Source organism: Oncorhynchus tshawytscha, unplaced genomic scaffold (assembly GCF_018296145.1).
Source record: "Oncorhynchus tshawytscha isolate Ot180627B unplaced genomic scaffold, Otsh_v2.0 Un_contig_9445_pilon_pilon, whole genome shotgun sequence".
Taxonomy (NCBI): Eukaryota; Metazoa; Chordata; class Actinopteri; order Salmoniformes; family Salmonidae; genus Oncorhynchus; species Oncorhynchus tshawytscha.
Genome location: NW_024609329.1, coordinates 111,387 through 125,154, shown reverse-complemented (window position 1 = coordinate 125,154; position 13,768 = coordinate 111,387).

Sequence of the window (13,768 nt, the reverse complement as noted above, 5' to 3'; positions counted from 1 at the left end):
TAGATAGATATATATATATATATATATATATATATATATATATATATATATATATATATATATATATATATATATATACACAGCTATAGGCCACCAAGTGCTAAAGGTCTATATGGGATACATAGATATATATACGGCTATAGGCCACCAAGTGCTAAAGGTCTATATGGGATATATAGATATATATATATATACACAGCTATAGGCCACCAAGTGCTAAAGGTATATATGGGATATATAGATATATATACGGCTATAGGCCACCAAGTGCTAAAGGTCTATATGGGATATATAGATATATATACGGATATAGGCCACCAAGTGCTAAAGGTCTATATGGGATATATAGATATATATACGGATATAGGCCACCAAGTGCTAAAGGTCTATATGGGATATATAGATATATATATATATATATATATATATTTACAGCTATAGGCCACCAAGTGCTAAAGGTCTATATGGGATATATATATCTATATATATACACAGCTATAGGCCACCAAGTGCTAAAGGTCTATATGGGATATATATATCTATATATATACACAGCTATAGGCCACCAAGTGCGAAAGGTCTATATGGGATATATATGGATATATAGATATATATAGATACGGCTATAGGCCACCAAGTGCTAAAGGTCTAAATGGGATATATATGGATATATAGATATATATAGATACGACTATAGGCCACCAAGTGCTAAAGGTCTATATAGGATATATAGATATATATAGATATATATATATAGGGCTATAGGCCACCAAGTGCTAAAGGTCTATATGGGATATATATATACAGCTATAGGCCACCAAGTGCTAAAGGTCTATATGGGATATATATATCTATATATATACACAGCTATAGGCCACCAAGTGCTAAAGGTCTAAATGGGATATATATGGATATATATATACGGCTATAGGCCACCAAGTGCTAAAGGTCTAAATGGGATATATATAGATATATATACAGCTATAGGCCACCAAGTGCTAAAGGTCTAAATGGGATATATATATATATATATTTACAGCTATAGGCCACCAAGTGCGAAAGGTCTATATGGGATATATATGGATATATAGATATATATATATTTACAGCTATAGGCCACCAAGTGCTAAAGGTCTAAATGGGATATATATAGATATATATACAGCTATAGGCCACCAAGTGCGAAAGGTCTATATGGGATATATAGATAGATATATTTTTACAGCTATAGGCCACCAAGTGCTAAAGGTCTATATGGGATATATATATCTATTTATATACACAGCTATAGGCCACCAAGTGCTAAAGGTCTATATGGGATATATATATCTATATATATACACAGCTATAGGCCACCAAGTGCTAAAGGTCTATATGAGATATATATATCTATATATATACACAGCTATAGGCCACCAAGTGCTAAAGGTCTATATGGGATATATAGATATATATATATATATATATATATAGGGCTATAGGCCACCAAGTGCTAAAAGTCTATATGGGATATATAGATATAGATATTTTTACAGCTATAGGCCACCAAGTGCTAAAGGTCTATATGGGATATATATATCTATATATATACACAGCTATAGGCCACCAAGTGCGAAAGGTCTATATGGGATATATATGGATATATAGATATATATATTTACAGCTATAGGCCACCAAGTGCTAAAGGTCTATATGGGATATATATATACAGCTATAGGCCACCAAGTGCTAAAGGTCTATATGGGATATATATAGATATATATACGGCTATAGGCCACCAAGTGCTAAAGGTCTATATGGGATATATATAGATATATATACGGCTATAGGCCACCAAGTGCTAAAGGTCTATATGGGATATATAGATATATATACGGATATAGGCCACCAAGTGCTAAAGGTCTATATGGGATATATATATATATATATATATATATATATATATATATATATATATATATATATAGGGCTATAGGCCACCAAGTGCTAAAGGTCTATATGGGATATATAGATATATAGATATATATATATATATATATAGGGCTATAGGCCATCAAGTGCTAAAGGTCTATATGGGATATATATATATATATATATATATATATATATAGGGCTATAGGCCACCAAGTGCTAAAAGTCTATATGGGATATATAGATATAGATATTTTTACGGCTATAGGCCACCAAGTGCTAAAGGTCTATATGGGATATATATATCTATATATATACACAGCTATAGGCCACCAAGTGCGAAAGGTCTATATGGGATATATATGGATATATAGATATATATATTTACAGCTATAGGCCACCAAGTGCTAAAGGTCTATATGGGATATATAGATATATATATATATATATAGGGCTATAGGCCACCAAGTGCTAAAGGTCTATATGGGATATATATGGATAAATATATATATATATATATAGGGCTATAGGCCACCAAGTGCTAAAGGTCTAAATGGGATATATATGGATATATAGATATATATATATTTACAGCTTTAGGCCACCAAGTGCTAAAGGTCTATATGGGATATATATGGATATATAGATATATATATATTTACAGCTTTAGGCCACCAAGTGCTAAAGGTCTATATGGGATATATATGGATATATAGATATATATATATTTACAGCTTTAGGCCACCAAGTGCTAAAGGTCTATATGGGATATATATGGATATATAGATATATATATATTTACAGCTATAGGCCACCAAGTGCTAAAGGTCTATATGGGATATATATATCTATTTATATACACAGCTATAGGCCACCAAGTGCTAAAGGTCTATATGGGATATATATATCTATATATATACACAGCTATAGGCCACCAAGTGCTAAAGGTCTATATGGGATATATATATCTATATATATACACAGCTATAGGCCACCAAGTGCGAAAGGTCTATATGGGATATATATATATACGGCTATAGGCCACCAAGTGCTAAAGGTCTATATGGGATATATATGGATATATAGATATACAGTGCCTTGCGAAAGTATTCGGCCCCCTTGAACTTTGCGACCTTTTGCCACATTTCAGGCTTCAAACATAAAGATATAAAACTGTATTTTTTTGTGAAGAATCAACAACAAGTGACAAATCAAATCAAAAATAAATCAAATCAAAAACTGAAAAATTGGGCGTGCAAAATTATTCAGCCCCTTTACTTTCAGTGCAACAAACTCTCTCCAGAAGGTCAGTGAGGATCTCTGAATGATCCAATGTTGACCTAAATGACTAATGATGATAAATACAATCCACCTGTGTGTAATCAAGTCTCCGTATAAATGCACCTGCACTGTGATAGTCTCAGAGGTCCGTTAAAAGCGCAGAGACTATCATGAAGAACAAGGAACACACCAGGCAGGTCCGAGATACTGTTGTGAAGAAGTTTAAAGCCGGATTTGGATACAAAAAGATTTCCCAAGCTTTAAACATCCCAAGGAGCACTGTGCAAGCGATAATATTGAAATGGAAGGAGTATCAGACCACTGCAAATCTACCAAGACCTGGCCGTCCCTCTAAACTTTCAGCTCATACAAGGAGAAGACTGATCAGAGATGCAGCCAAGAGGCCCATGATCACTCTGGATGAACTGCAGAGATCTACAGCTGAGGTGGGAGACTCTGTCCATAGGACAACAATCAGTCGTATATTGCACAAATCTGGCCTTTATGGAAGAGTGGCAAGAAGAAAGCCATTTCTTAAAGATATCCATAAAAAGTGTTGTTTAAAGTTTGCCACAAGCCACCTGGGAGACACACCAAACGTGGAAGAAGGTGCTCTGGTCAGATGAAACCAAAATTGAACTTTTTGGCAACAATGCAAAACGTTATGTTTGGCGTGAAAGCAACACAGCTCATCACCCTGAACACACCATCCCCACTGTCAAACATGGTGGTGGCAGCATCATGGTTTGGGCCTGCTTTTCTTCAGCAGGGACAGGGAAGATGGTTAAAATTGATGGGAAGATGAATGGAGCCAAATACAGGACCATTCTAGAAGAAAACCTGATGGAGTCTGCAAAAGACCTGAGACTGGGACGGAGATTTGTCTTCCAACAAGACAATGATCCAAAACATAAAGCAAAATGGAATGGTTCAAAAATAAACATATCCAGGTGTTAGAATGGCCAAGTCAAAGTCCAGACCTGAATCCAATCGAGAATCTGTGGAAAGAACTGAAAACTGCTGTTCACAAATGCTCTCCATCCAACCTCACTGAGCTCGAGCTGTTTTGCAAGGAGGAATGGGAAAAAATTTCAGTCTCTCGATGTGCAAAACTGATAGAGACATACCCCAAGCGACTTACAGCTGTAATCGCAGCAAAAGGTGGCGCTACAAAGTATTAACTTAAGGGGGCTGAATAATTTTGCACGCCCAATTTTTCAGTTTTTGATTTGTTAAAAAAGTTTGAAATATCCAATAAATGTTGTTCCACTTCATGATTGTGTCCCACTTGTTGTTGATTCTTCACAACAAAATACAGTTTATTATCTTTATGTTTGAAGCCTGAAATGTGGCAAAAGGTCGCAAAGTTCAAGGGGGCCGAATACTTTCGCAAGGCACTGTATATATATATACGGCTATAGGCCACCAAGTGCTAAAGGTCTATATGGGATATATAGATATACAGTGGGGCATTTTTAATGAATTTATTTGCAAATTATGGTGGAAAATAAGTATTTGGTCACCTACAAACAAGCAAGATTTCTGGCTCTCACTGACCTGTAACTTCTTTTTTAAGAGGCTCCTCTGTCCTCCACTCGTTACCTGTATTCATGGCACCTGTTTGAACTTGTTATCAGTATAAAATACACCTGTCCACAACCTCAAACAGTCACAATCCAAACTCCACTATGGCCAAGACCAAAGAGCTGTCAAAGGACACCAGAAACAAAATTGTAGACCTGCACCAGGCTGGGAAGACTGAATCTGCAATAGGTAAGCAGCTTGGTTTGAAGAAATCAACTGTGGGAGCAATTATTAGGAAATGGAAGACATACAAGACCACTCATAATCTCCCTCGATCTGGGGATCCTCGCAAGATCGTGGCCGTGGGGTCAAAATGATCACAAGAACGGTGAGCAAAAATCCCAGTACCACACAGGGGGACCTAGTGAATGACCTGCAGAGAGTTGGGACCGAAGTAACAAAGCCTACCACCAGTAACACACTACACCGCCATGGACTCAAATCCTGCAGTGCCAGACGTGTCCCCCTGCTTAAGCCAGTACATGTCCAGGCCCGTCTGAAGTTTGCAAGAGAGCATCTGGATAATCCAGAAGAAGATTGGGAGAATGTCATATGGTCAGATGAAACCAAAATATAACTTTTTGGTAAAAACTCAACTCGTCGTGTTTGGAGGACAAAGAATGCTGAGTTGCATCCAAAGAACACCATACCTACTGTGAAGCATGGGGGTGGAAACATCATGCTTTGGGGCTGTTTTTCTGCAAAGGGACCAGGACGACTGATCCGTGTAAAGGAAAGAATGAATGGAGCCATGTATCGTGAGATTTTGAGTGAAAACCTTCTTCCATCAGCAAGGGCATTGAAGATGAAACGTGGCTGGGTCTTTCAGCATGACAATGATCCCAAACACACCGCCCGGGCAATGAAGGAGTGGCTTCGTAAGAAGCATTTCAAGGTCCTGGAGTGGCCTAGCCAGTCTCCAGATCTCAACCCCATAGAAAATCTTTGGAGGGAGTTGAAAGTCCGTGTTGCCCAGTAACAGCCTCAAAACATCATTGCTCTAGAGGAGATCTGCATGGAGGAATGGGCCAAAATACCAGCAACAGTGTGTGAAAACCTTGTGAAGACTTACAGAAAACGTTTGACCTCTGACATTGCCAACAAAGGGTATGTAATAAAGTATTTAGATAAACTTTTGTTATTGACCAAATACTTATTTTCCATCATAATTTGCAAATAAATTCATTAAAAATCCTACAATGTGATTTTCTGGATTTTTTTCTCATTTTGTCTGTCATAGTTGAAGTGTACCTATGATGAAAATTACAGGCCTCTCATCTTTTTAAGTGGGAGAACTTGCACAATTGGTGGCTGACTAAATACTTTTTTGCCCCACTGTATATATACTCCTGCGTTGTCTTCAAATCAAATCAAATCAAATTTTATTTGTCACATACACATGGTTAGCAGATGTTAATGCGAGTGTAGCGAAATGCTTGTGCTTCTAGTTCCGACAATGCAGTAATAACCAACAAGTATTCTTACTAACAATTCCAAAACTACTGTCTTATACACAGTGTAAGGGGATAAAGAATATGTACATAAGGATATATGAATGAGTGATGGTACAGAGCAGCATAGGCAAGATACAGTAGATGATATCGAGTACAGTATATACATATGAGATGAGTATGTAAACAAAGTGGCATAGTTAAAGTGGCTAGTGATACATGTATTACATAAGGATGCAGTCGATGATATAGAGTACAGTATATACGTATGCATATGAGATGAATAATGTAGGGTAAGTAACATTATATAAGGTAGCATTGTTTAAAGTGGCTAGTGATATATTTACATCATTTCCCATCAGTTCCCATTATTAAAGTGGCTGGAGTTGAGTCAGTGTCAGTGTCAGTGTGTTGGCAGCAGCCACTCAATGTTAGTGGTGGCTGTTTAACAGTCTGATGGCCTTGAGATAGAAGCTGTTTTTCAGTCTCTCGGTCCCAGCTTTGATGCACCTGTACTGACCTCGCCTTCTGGATGATAGTGGGGTGAACAGGCAGTGGCTCGGGTGGTTGATGTCCTTGATGATCTTTATGGCCTTCCTGTAACATCGGGTGGTGTAGGTGTCCTGGAGGGCAGGTAGTTTGCCCCCGGTGATGCGTTGTGCAGACCTCACTACCCTCTGGAGAGCCTTACGGTTGTGGGCGGAGCAGTTGCCGTACCAGGCGGTGATACAGCCCGCCAGGATGCTCTCGATTGTGCATCTGTAGAAGTTTGTGAGTGCTTTTGGTGACAAGCCGAATTTCTTCAGCCTCCTGAGGTTGAAGAGGCGCTGCTGCGCCTTCTTCACGATGCTGTCTGTGTGAGTGGACCAATTCAGTTTGTCTGTGATGTGTATGCCGAGGAACTACCCTCTCCACTACTGTTCCATCGATGTGGATAGGGGGGTGTTCCCTCTGCTGTTTCCTGAAGTCCACAATCATCTCCTTAGTTTTGTTGACGTTGAGTGTGAGGTTATTTTCCTGACACCACACTCCGAGGGCCCTCACCTCCTCCCTGTAGGCCGTCTCGTCGTTGTTGGTAATCAAGCCTACCACTGTTGTGTCGTCCGCAAACTTGATGATTGAGTTGGAGGCGTGCGTGGCCACGCAGTCGTGGGTGAACAGGGAGAACAGGAGAGGGCTCAGAACGCACCCTTGTGGGGCCCCAGTGTTGTGAGGATCAGCGGGGTGGAGATGTTGTTGCCTACCCTCACCACCTGGGGGCGGCCCGTCAGGAAGTCCAGTACCCAGTTGCACAGGGCGGGGTCGAGACCCAGGGTCTCGACCTTGATGACGAGCTTGGAGGGTACTATGGTGTTGAATGCCGAGCTGTAGTCGATGAACAGCATTCTCACATAGGTATTCCTCTTGTCCAGATGGGTTCGGGCAGTGTGCAGTGTGGTTGAGATTGCATCGTCTGTGGACCTGTTTGGGCGGTAAGCAAATTGGAGTGGGTCTAGGGTGTCAGGTAGGGTGGAGGTGATATGGTCCTTGACTAGTCTCTCAAAGCACTTCATGATGACGGAAGTGAGTGCTACGGGGCGGTAGTCGTTCAGCTCAGTTACCTTAGCTTTCTTGGGAACAGGAACAATGGTGGCCCTCTTGAAGCATGTGGGAACAGCAGACTGGTATAGGGATTGATTGAATATGTCCGTAAACACACCGGCCAGCTGGTCTGCGCATGCTCTGAGGGCGCGGCTGGGGATGCCGTCTGGGCCTGCAGCCTTGCGAGGGTTAACACGTTTAAATGTCTTACTCACCTCGGCTGCAGTGAAGGAGAGTCTGCATGTTTTCGTTGCAGGCCATGTCAGTGGCACTGTATTGTCCTCAAAGCGGGCAAAAAAGTTATTTAGTCTGCCTGGGAGCAAGACATCCTGGTCCGTGACTGGGCTGGATTTCTTCTTGTAGTCCGTGATTGACTGTAGACCCTGCCACATGCCTCTTGTGTCTGAGCCGTTGAATTGAGATTCTACTTTGTCTCTGTACTGACGCTTAGCTTGTTTGATAGCCTTGCGGAGGGAATAGCTGCACTGTTTGTATTCGGTCATGTTACCAGTCACCTTGCCCTGATTAAAAGCAGTGGTTCGCGCTTTCAGTTCCACACGAATGCTGCCATCAATCCACGGTTTCTGGTTAGGGAATGTTTTAATCGTTGCTATGGGAACGACATCTTCAACGCACGTTCTAATGAACTCGCACACCGAATCAGCGTATTCGTCTTGGCTCTGCGTTTAGGTCGTTGTCCTGTTGGAAGGTGAATCTTCGCCTCCAGTCTGAGGTCCTGAGCTCTCTGGAGCTGGTTTTCATCAAGGATCTCTCTGTACTTTGCTTCGTTCATCTTTCCCTAGATCCTGACTAGTATCCCAGTCCCTGCCGCTGAAAAAGATCCCAACAGCATGATGCTGCCACCACCATGCTTCATCGTAGGGATGGTGCCAGGTTTCCTCAAGATGTGAAGCTTAGCATTCAGGCCAAAGAGTTGGTTTCATCAGACCAGAGAATCTTATTTTTCATGGTCTGAGAATCCTTTAGTGTCTTTTGGCAAACTTCAAGCGGGCTGTCATGTGCCTTTTACTGAGGAGTGGCTTCTGTCTGGCCACTCTACCAAAAACGCCCTGATTGGTGGAGTGCTGCAGAGATGGTTGTACTTCTGGAAGGTTCTCCTGTCTCCACAGAGGAACTCTGAAGCTCTGTCAGAGTGACCTTTGGTGTCTTGGTCACCTCCCTGACCAAGGCCCTTCTCCCCTGATTTCTCAGTTTGGCCGAGCGGCCATCTCAAGGAAGAGTCTTGGTTTGTTCCAAACGTATTCCCTTTAAGAATGACAGGGGCCGACCTGCAATGCTACAGAAATGTTTTGGTACCCTTCCCCAGATCTGTGCCTCAACAAAATCCTGTCTCTGTGCTCTACGGACAATTCCTTGGACCTCATGGCTTGGTTTTTGCTCTGACATGCACTGTCAACTGTGGGACCTTATATAGACAGGTGTGTGTCTTACCAGTCCACTCCTTTGCATGGCCTGATGCCCCTAATCTGGGTAACAGTCTCTTTAGGTAACAGTCCACTCCTTGTCATTACAAAAGAGACTGGCCTTTCAGCGATCTCAACTATGAGAGTATACGTGCCTACATACAGATTGTAACATGTAATAATCAACTAACAACTGATAAGTCAATTCCGCAATAGAGTGAATATTGGAAGAACTGAGCCGCAACAGGAACCGGAAGTGCTGACTGCTAAGGGAACAGAGTGGAGGATTTTAAGGGTACGTTTTTGGTACAAACTTCATTACAAACCTAAAGGAACATTTCTTTGGAAGACTGTTGTGGAGGGAGAAGAGTAGATAGACACAATGTGTAGCTACAACACAGACTGCTATGGAAGGTTGAGTTAAAAGCTATAGCATGTAGCTACAACACAGACTGCTATGGAAGGTTGAGTTAAAAGCTATAGCATGTAGCTACAACACAGACTGCTATGGAAGGTTGAGTTAAAAGCTATAGCATGTAGCTACAACACAGACTGCTATGGAAGGTTGAGTTAAAAGCTATAGCATGTAGCTACAACACAGACTGCTATGGAAGGTTGAGTTAAAAGCTATAGCATGTAGCTACAACACAGACTGCTATGGAAGGTTGAGTTAAAAGCTATAGCATGTAGCTACAACACAGACTGCTATGGAAGGTTGAGTTAAAAGCTATAGCATGTAGCTACAACACAGACTGCTATGGAAGGTTGAGTTAAAAGCTATAGCATGTAGCTACAACACAGACTGCTATGGAAGGTTGAGTTAAAAGCTATAGCATGTAGCTACAACACAGACTGCTATGGAAGGTTGAGTTAAAAGCTATAGCATGTAGCTACAGGACAGACTGCTATGGAAGGTTGAGTGGAAGCTAGGATGTAGCTACAACACAGACCTCTATGGAAGGTTGCATTAAAAGCTATAGCATGTAGCTACAACACAGACTGTTAGGAAAGGTTGAGTGGAAGCTAGGATGTAGCTACCTGTAGAATGACTAGCTAGTGTCATCCAGGGGACAGATTGGAATGGAAAGTAAGAGGTTGGATATTGTGATGGCATTTTGTTAAAATTGCTTAATTGTTTAGTTGGTTGGTTCAGCGTTGTAATTCGTTGATATTGCTAGATAACTAGCTAATGAACTAACTGTAGCTAGCTATATGGTAACAGCAGCTAGCTAAACTAGCTAGCTAGATTACATTCAAGTTGGCTCCATTGTGGCTAGTTAACTCTCTCTCACTAACGCTAGCTAGCGAGCTGTTTTAGATGCTAACCAGACTCTTTTCTTTTCTAGCTAAACTAGGTAGCTAGGTATTTAGTGTGTGTGTGGCCCAGTGTCTTTCCCAGCCCATTCTTGTGACCAGCGTCCTCTGGAATCAGCCATGGGTATGCATATCACTGGGACATTGTTATTACATTATCATTAACAAACAGGTTTACACATCACTGCGACATTGTAATTACATTATCATTAATAGAGCAGCAGGTAGCCTAATGGTTAGAGCAGGTAGCCTAGTGGTTAGAGCAGGTAGCCTAGTGGTTAGAGCAGGTAGCCTAGTGGTTAGAGCAGGTAGCCTAGTGGTTAGAGCAGGTAGCCTAGTGGTTAGCTAAACTAGGTAGCCTAGTGGTTAGAGCAGGTGGCCTAGTGGTTAGGCGAGCTGTTTTTAATGCTAACCAGACTCTTTTCTTTTCTAGCTAAACTAGGTAGCAGGTAGCCTCTGGTTATCAGCCAGGTAGCCTATCACTGGTTAGACATTGTTAGCCATTATCATTAACAAACAGGTAGCCTCACTGGTTGAATTACAGGTATCATTAGTGGTTAGAGCAGGTAGCCTAGTGGTTAGAGCAGGTAGCCTAGTGGTTAGAGCAGGTAGCCTAGTGGTTAGGTAGCAGGGTAGCCTAGTGGTTAGAGCAGGTAGCCTAGTGGTTAGAGCAGGTAGCCTAGTGGTTAGAGCAGGTAGCCTAGTGGTTAGAGCAGGTAGCCTAGTGGTTAGAGCAGGTAGCCTAGTGGTTAGAGCAGGTAGCCTAGTGGTTAGAGCAGGTAGCCTAGTGGTTAGAGCAGGTAGCCTAGTGGTTAGAGCAGGTAGCCTAGTGGTTAGAGCAGGTAGCCTAGTGGTTAGAGCAGGTAGCCTAGTGGTTAGAGCAGGTAGCCTAGTGGTTAGAGCAGGTAGCCTGGTGGTTAGAGCAGGTAGCCTAGTGGTTAGAGCATTGGACTGGAAGGCTGAGCTTTCCATCTTCTTTGAAGCCACCTGTTCTTATGATGTCATCCTCACATCAGATGGCAGTGTATTAATTTGCTGCTACACAGATTAGACACACAATCAGTCTGTTCATTCAGATGGAACATCTAAAGGTTTTGTACTGAATAATCAGATGTGATCAAATCAACGTTTTATTGGGTCACATGTGCAGGGATACAGGTTGTAGGCTAAAACGGTGTCGTGAAATGTTTACTCTCAGGCTCTTCTTAACAGTACACCTCCACTATGTGCAGTGATGTGTAAACCTGCATGTTAATTGATCATGTAATTACAATGTCTCAGTGATATGTAAACCTGTCTGTTAATTGACAATGCAATTACAATGTCTTAGTGATATGTAAACCTGTCTGTTAATTGACAATGCAATTACAATGTCTTAGTGATGTGTAAACAGGGGCTGCAGGGTATCCTGGTGGTTAGAGCGTTGGACTAGTAACCGGAAGGCTGAGCTGACAAGGTCGTTCATCTGTCGTTCTGCCCCTGAACAGGCAGTTAACCCACTGTTCCTAGGCTGTCATTGAAAATAAGAATGTATTCTTAACTGACTTGCCTAAATAAAGGTAAAATAAAAAACCTGTCTGTTAATGTAATTACAATGTCTCAGTGATGATGCAATCTCTATTGCACTCCACACTGTCCTTTCTCACCTGCTGTTCATTGACTACAGCTCAGCGTTCAACACCATAGTGCCCTCAAAGCTCATCACGAAGTTAATAAGGACCCCGGGACTAAACACCTCCCTCGACAACTGGATCCTGGACGTCCTGACGGGTCGCCTCCGGTGCAGTAGGCGGCGGTGTTTCCACCTCTCGGTCCGCTGCGATCCGCCGATAAAAACTAGAAGAAGAACAACAACAGCCATCTCGGTAGCTTGCTCGTCAACATAGCGGAAACATTCAAGCTCTTAAAGACTCTTTCTGGTATTTTAGGCACTGTGTTTTGATCACATTTCTGTCGTTTAGCTAATTATCTCATTTAATTTCCTATTTACGTTTTTTGTTGTTATTATTTAGCTGACGTGGCTGGTTCAGTTAGCATTAGCCTTGTTAGCTATCATCCCCCGACCATGAGTTCACCAAGCTGCTCTCCTCCTGATGAAGAGGAGGAGGAGGTCTGCTGGACGGAGAAAGAGGGTCTGTGGCTGAACGTTGTCGTGAAAGAGGAAGAGGAAGAAGAGGATGTCACAGTAACAAAAGTAGAGGAAGAGGAGGTTGTTACAGTAAAACAAGAAGTAGAGGGTGAGGCTGTTACAGTGAAAGAAGAGAAATATGTTTTCAGAGTGAAAGAGGAGGAGGAGGATGAGGATGTGACTGTGAAAGAAGAGGAGGAAGAAGATGATGCAGTTTTTGGAGTGAAGGAGGAGAAAGAGGAGGAGGGGGAGATGACTGTCACATTGAAAGACGAGGAGACAGGAGATCTGATTAACACCAGTAAGTACTGTCTTAAAAACAGGGGCATTTTACTCCGCAGTTGTTGAACTGATGTGACAAAAGCTATGAAAAGTACCCAGATTTTTAATTGATAAGAAATAGTCATTTCATATCCACAAAATATGCTGTCAAATTAAAACTATTTGTCACATGCGCCGAATACAACAATACCATGAAATGCTTACTTACAAGCCCTTAACCAACATTGAATTGGACCTTTATTTAACTTGGCTAGTCAGTTAAGAACACATTCTTATTTACAATTACGGCCTAGGAACGGTGGACTAACTGCCTTGTTCAGGACAGACAGCCTACTGGATGGTGGACTAACTGCCTTGTTCAGGACGACAGCCTACTGGATGGTGGACTAACTGCCTTGTTCAGGAACGACAGCCTACTGGATGGTGGACTAACTGCCTTGTTCAGGACGACAGCCTACTGGATGGTGGACTAACTGCCTTGTTCAGGACGACAGCCTACTGGATGGTGGACTAACTGCCTTGTTCAGAACGACAGACTTTTAACTTGTCAGCTCAGGGATTCGATCCACCAACCGTTCGTTTACTAGTCCGACGCTCTAACCACTAGGCTACCTGCTCTAACCACTAGGCTACCTGCTCTAACCACCAGGCTACCTGCTCTAACCACTAGGCTACCTGCTCTAACCACTAGGCTACCTGCTCTAACCACTAGGCTCCCTGCTCTAACCACTAGGCTACCTGCTCTAACCACCAGGCTACCTGCTCTAACCACTAGGCTACCTGCTCTAACCACTAGGCTACCTGCTCTAACC